We start from the raw sequence: 6,968 nt of genomic DNA, 5'->3' as shown, positions 1-6,968 counted from the left end.
CGCGTTCGCGTCCTTTCCGTCATTAGATACAAAATGGCTCTGACCACTATCGGACTTAACATCTGAGGTCATCAGTCCCCTCGAACTTAGAACTACTTAAACCTAACTAACTTAAGGACATCACACACATCCATGCCCGAGGCAGGATTCGAACCTGTGACCGTAGCGGTCGCGCAGTTCCAGACTGAAGTGCCTAGAACCACTCGACCACACCGGCCGGCTACTACTACTACCTCATGTGTCTGACTAGCAGTCATTCCTCGCCAGGTGACGCTGCCATCGCCTGGACGCGTTTATATCGGTAGTAGGTCGGTGCTCATAATGTTGTGGCTTACCAATGTATACCTACATGAAACGTAAACTGTCAACGCTCGTATCCAGTGACCCTCAGTCTCCTTTGATATCTGATGTTGGAAACAAATCCGAAAAGTGTCCAGTGAGAAATCTGAATAATAAAGTTATTTTTACAATGAAATCACTACGCTTATCTCCATAAAGGGGTTGATATACGTCAACGGGGACAGTCGAAAACGTTTACCCGACCGGGACTCGAACCCGGGATCTTCTGCTTGCAAGGCAGACGCTCTATCCATCTGTGCCATCAAGGGCAGATAGAATAGTGCGACTGCAGGGACTTAATCTCCGGCACGCCTCCCGCGAGACCCATACTCCTAACTTACTGTCCCGCACTATATTCACAGTGCCTCTGCCCATTATACCCATCACTCGCGGTTTTTCTCGATTCCCGTAAGAGTTCGAGCACTGTTTGTGCATCCGCACAGAAGAAGATGGTCAAATGGCCGGTGAGCTTATATATATATATATATATATATATATATATATATATATATATATATATATATATATATATATATACTCCTGGAAATTGAAATAAGAACACCGTGAATTCATTGTCCCAGGAAGGGGAAACTTTATTGACACATTCCTGGGGTCAGATACATCACATGATCACACCAACAGAACCACAGGCACATAGACACAGGCAACAGAGCATGCACAATGTCGGCACTAGTACAGTGTATATCCACCTTTCGCAGCAATGCAGGCTGCTATTCTCCCATGGAGACGATCGTAGAGATGCTGGATGTAGTCCTGTGGAACGGCTTGCCATGCCATTTCCACCTGGCGCCTCAGTTGGACCAGCGTTCGTGCTGGGGGGGACAGATCCGGAGATCTTGCTGGCCAGGGTAGTTGACTTACACCTTCTAGAGCACGTTGGGTGGCACGGGATACATGCGGACGTGCATTGTCCTGTTGGAACAGCAAGTTCCCTTGCCGGTCTAGGAATGGTAGAACGATGGGTTCGATGACGGTTTGGATGTACCGTGCACTATTCAGTGTCTCCTCGACGATCACCAGTGGTGTACGGCCAGTGTAGGAGATCGCTCCCCACACCATGATGCCGGGTGTTGGCCCTGTGTGCCTCGGTCGTATGCAGTCCTGATTGTGGCGCTCACCTGCACGGCGCCAAACACGTATACGACCATCATTGGCACCAAGGCAGAAGCGACTCTCATCGCTGAAGACGACACGTCTCCATTCGTCCCTCCATTCACGCCTGTCGCGACACCACTGGAGGCGGGCTGCACGATGTTGGGGCGTGAGCGGAAGACGGCCTAACGGTGTGCGGTACCGTAGCCCAGCTTCATGGAGACGGTTGCGAATGGTCCTCGCCGATACCCCGGGAGCAACAGTGTCCCTAATTTGCTGGGAAGTGGCGGTGCGGTCCCCTTCGGCACTGCGTAGGATCATACGGTCTTGGCGTGCATCCGTGCGTCGCTGCGGTCCGGTCCCAGGTCGACGGGCACGTGCACCTTCCGCCGACCACTGGCGACAACATCGATGTACTGTGGAGACCTCACGCCCCACGTGTTGAGCAATTCGGCGGTACGTCCACCCGGCCTCCCGCATGCCCACTATACGCCCTCGCTCAAAGTCCGTCAACTGCACATACGGTTCACGTCCACGCTGTCGCGGCATGCTACCAGTGTTAAAGACTGCGATGGAGCTCCGTATACCACGGCAAACTGGCTGACACTGACGGCGGCGGTGCACAAATGCTGCGCAGCTAGCGCCATTCGACAGCCAACACCGCGGTTCCTGGTGTGTCCGCTGTGCCGTGCGTGTGATGATTGCTTGTACAGCCCTCTCGCAGTGTCCGGAGCAAGTATGGTGGGTCTGACACACCGGTGTCAATGTGTTCTTTTTTCCATTTCCAGGAGTATATATATAAAGTTATTTTTCACCGGCTGTACGACTTTTTTTAAAGCGACCTATTCCGTTCCAGCGCAATACCAGGTTATAATAAACCGGAAATAGCAACTGTCAGGTTCTCTTTTCTGCCGCCCAATGATCGTCATAAAAGAGTGCGGAGGCGACCATCTACCAATCCACTTATCGAGTACCATATAAGCATATGACATACACAAGTAGGAGGAAAGGCTAAAAGCAACTATACGGGCCAGTAGGCATAGTCAGCACTTACTTGCATTCCTACCGTAAACATCATTGCTGCTGAATCATTGTCATTGCTGCTCTCCGATGGCCAACCAATTCTTTTTCTGACAGCAAGTGTATAGGTGTCGGTATGGATGAAGTAAGCAGGTGTCGAGGTGGATGGAATAAGCGATTTCTTCTCTGCTGGAAGCGGGTAGAAAGGCAGACAATGAAGATAGCCAGATATGAAACTTCTCGGAAGGCAACCCGGTGGCGCGCAACCTTGGTTCTCAGCACTCTCCAGCAGCCAGCTATTGTGGTGTCAGAATGGCGTGACAGCATCCCGGCGTCGGCTGGCAGGAGCGAGGCGAGGACAGTAGCATAGCCAGTGGACGACGGCTGTGTTGCCCAGGCTGACAAAACCTGGAGCGTCAGCTGGAGATTGGCGGTGCGTGTGGCGGGCCCCAGTGACACAGACAAGGTGGACCTCTGTTCGTACCTTGGTTGTTGAGGCTGCTGCAGGATCACCAGCAGCGGCCTCGTAGAATGGCAGCGAAGTTAAGCGACTGATGGTTAGGCAGTCAGGCTGCGAAGCTGATAGCTACATCGGGGGGCAGAGACTGACTCATAGTGGGCACCGATTCATAGCCCGACTACTCTGGTAATCTGCGTAGCAAGCCTGAATGTAAATACACCGACGGAGAAAAATCACAACAACAAGAAGGAATTGTGCAACATAGTGTGCGTTTTCCTATGTGTGGAAGTTGATTTGTATTCAAATTTCGCGCCATCCGGGGAAGAGTGGCGCTAGTAGTGCCACTGTAAGGATGCAAATCAGCTTTTCATTATACACGCAGTAATGGTCGTGAGCGTTAGTTACCTTTGAGACTGGTCACTGTGAGTTGACGTTAGTCAAGAAAGCCTTTAAAGCGACAACCAAGCCGTTATCATTACCTCACTGAGTCTGAAATGAAATGATCGTATGGCATTGTTGGCCGGGAGGCCCCATGGGGGGTAAGTTCGGCCGCCGTATTGCAAGTCCTTTTTAGTTGACGCCACTGTCGGCGACTTGCGAGTCAATGATGATAAAATGATGATGAAAGACACTCAACACCCAGTCATCACGAGGCAGAGAAAATCCCTGACCCCGCCGGGAATCGAACCCGGGACCCCGTGCGCGGGAAGCGAGAACGCTACCGCAAAACCACGAGATGCGGACTGAGTCTGAAAGAGATCGTGTAATAGGGTTACGAAAAGCAGGGTGTTTCTTCTGCGATACTGCAGAAAGATTGCTGGCAGCAGTGGTCATTGGAAGGTAAGGTCTCAAGAAGACTAGGCTCCGGACGGCCACGTGACACTAGCGAGAGGGAAGACCATCATGTTCGGCATATAGCTCTGTCGCATCGTACAGCATATGTAGCAGCAATTTGAGCAGCAGTTGCAAACAAAGTGACACAACGAACTGTTGCAAATAGATTATACAGGGTGTTACAAAAAGGTACGGCCAAACTTTCAGGAAACATTCCTCACACACAAGAAAAGATGTTATTTGGACATGTGTCCGGAAACGCTTAATTTCCATGTCAGAGCATATTTTAGTTTCGTCAGTATAAACTGTACTTCCTCGATTCACCGCCAGTTGGCCCAATTGAAGGAAGGTAATGTTGACATGCGTCTCATTGCTCTACATTACTAGCATCAAGCACATAAGTACGTAGCATCAACAGGTTAGTGTTCATCACGAACGTGGTTTTGCAGTCAGTGCAATGTTTACAAATGCGGAGTTGGCAGATGCCCATTTGATGTATGGATTAGCACGGGGCAATAGCCGTGGCGCGGTACGTTTGTATCGAGACAGATTTCCAGAACGAAGGTGTCCCGACAGGAAGACGTTCGAAGCAATTGATCGGCGTCTTAGGGAGCTAGTGGGGAAGACCTAGAACGACGAGGACACCTGCAACGGACGAGGCAATTCTTCGTGCAGTTGACGATAACCCTAAAGTCAGCGTCAGAGAAGTTGCTGCTGTACAAGGTAACGTTGACCACGTCACTGTATGGAGAGTGTTACGGGAGAACCAATTGTTTCCGTACCATGTACAGCGTGTGCAGGCACTATCAGCAGCTGATTGGCCTCCACGGGTACACTTCTGCGAATGGTTCATCCAACACTGTGTCAATCCTCATTTCAGTGCAAATGTTCTCTTTACGGATGAGGCTTCATTCCAACGTGGTCAAATTGTAAATTTTCACAATCAACATGAGTGGGCTGACGAAAATCCGCACGCAATTGTGCAATCACGGCATTGACACAGATTTTCTGTGAACGTTTGGACAGGCATTGTTGGTGATGTCTTGATTGGGCCCAATGTTCTTCCACCTACGTTCAATGGAGCACGTTATCATGATTTCATACGGGATACTCTACCTGTGCTGCTAGAACATGTGCCTTTACAAGTACGACACAACATGTGGTTCATTCACGATGGAGCTCCTGCACATTTCAGTCGAAGTGTTCGTATGCTTCTCAACAACAGATTCGGTGGCCGATGGATTGGTAGAGGCGGACCAATTCCATGGCCTCCACGCTCTCCTGACCTCAACCCTCTTGACTTTCATTTATGGGGGCATTTGAAAGCTCTTGTCTACGCAACCCCGGTACCAAATGTAGAGACTCTTCGTGCTCGTATTGTGGACGGCTGTGATACAATACGCCATTCTCCAGGGCTGCATCAGCGCATCAGAGATTCCATCCGGCGGAGGGTGGATGCATGTATCCTCGCTAAAGGAGGACATTTTGAACATTTCCTGTAACAAAGTGTTTGAAGTCAGGCTGGTACGTTCTGTTGCTGTGTGTTTCCATTTCATGGTTAATGTGATTTGAAGAGAAGTAATAAAATGAACTCTAACATGGAAAGTAAGCGTTTCCGGACACATGTCCACATAACATATTTTCTTTCTTTGTGTGTGAGGAATGTTTCCTGAAAGTTTGGCCGTACCTTTTTGTAACAGCCTGTATAAAGGACAGCTGCGAGCCAGACGCCCTGTAACGGGCATTCACTGAATCCAAACCACCACCATTTGCGACTTCAGAGGTGTCAAGCGGGAGCTCATTGGAGGGCAGGTTGGAGGTTTGTTGGGTTTTCTGATGAGAGTCGGTTCGACGTCGGTTCCTGTAATGGCCGTGTGTTGGTTATAAGGAGGCCGGTTGAGGACCTGGAACCAATCTATCTGCTGTTAGTCACACTGGACTTACACATGAAGTTATGGACTGGGATTCCATTTCGTATGACAACAAGAGCACTCCCCTTGCTATACAACGCCGTCTAACTGCAAATTTATACGTCGGTCTGGTGTTTCGACTTGTTGTGCTGCCATTTATGAACGACATTGCAGGGGGTGTTTCATAACAGGATAACCCTCGTCCACGTAGCACTGTTGCAACCCACCATGCTCTACAGAGTGTCGACATGTTGAACTGGCCTGCTCGTTCACCATATCGGTCTCCAGTGGAGCACATATGGGACGTAATCGAACAACTCCAGCGTCATCCACAAACAGCATTAACCGTCCCTGTACTGACCGACAAAGTGCAAAAGACATGGAAGCCCACCAAACAAACTGACATCTGAAGCCTGTACAACACAAGGCATGCGCACTTGCGTGCTTGAATTCAACATTCTGGCGGTTACACCGGCTGATAATGTACCAGCATTTCACATTTGCAATGGCTTACCTCGCGCTTACGTTGACCTGTGATCTTGCAATGGTAATCCCTTAAATATGTTACCTAGAGAAATGTATTCCCAAAATTTCATTACTCTAAAGTAATATTTTTTGGTGTTGCGCCGGCTGGAATGGCCGAGCGGTTCTAGGCGCTACAGTCTGGAACCGCGCGACCGCTACGGTCGCAAGTTCGAATCCTGCCTCGGGCATGGATGTGTGTGATGCCCTTAGGTTAGGTTAGGTTTAAGTAGTTCTAAGTTCTAGGAGACTGATGACCTCAGAAGTTAAGTCCCATAGTCCTCAGAGCCACTTTTTTGGTGTTGCGATTTCTTTTGCGTCGGTGTATATGGCCTCAGCGGAGGACATGTACTGCCGCAAACTTCAAAGCAGTCGAAACTTCTTGATGGCCGGTCATTGGCTGGAGAACTGGGTCACCATCGAGGACGCTCCGTGTATGACGTAATGCTGTGCGAGCTGACTGCGATTCACGTAATATACTCGACGCTCAGCTCCTGTCTTGGCCTTTGATACTAAACAAGCCGGTAGCCTCAGTTTTTAGCAGGGATGTGTATCACAATTTGGGCCAGAATCTGGTACGGATGCGACATGTTGTTCGTTACCGTCGAGGGTAATTTGTGAGGGGAGCAAGTTAGAGTCACGATCGTTCAGCCTATTGTGCAGCCCTACTAGCAACCTTTCGGTAAGGGTTCCTCTTTCACGATGACAATACGCAAATACACAGCGCCCACCTCGTGTACACGTTCCTCAAGAGGTAGAAATTAACGGAA

At 49.6% G+C, this 6,968-nt stretch overlaps 1 non-coding gene across 1 annotated transcript; it reads right to left on the bottom strand.

Moving 5' to 3' along the window:
• Positions 1 to 534: 534 nt before the first annotated feature.
• Trnaa-ugc (transfer RNA alanine (anticodon UGC)) lies at positions 535 to 610 on the bottom strand. The gene has a single exon. It is a non-coding gene; the product is annotated as a tRNA-Ala (tRNA).
• Positions 611 to 6,968: the final 6,358 nt, after the last annotated feature.

The sequence above is a fragment of the Schistocerca nitens genome, chromosome 6, assembly GCF_023898315.1.
Source record: "Schistocerca nitens isolate TAMUIC-IGC-003100 chromosome 6, iqSchNite1.1, whole genome shotgun sequence".
Taxonomy (NCBI): Eukaryota; Metazoa; Arthropoda; class Insecta; order Orthoptera; family Acrididae; genus Schistocerca; species Schistocerca nitens.
This window is presented reverse-complemented; position numbering and strand designations above follow the sequence as displayed.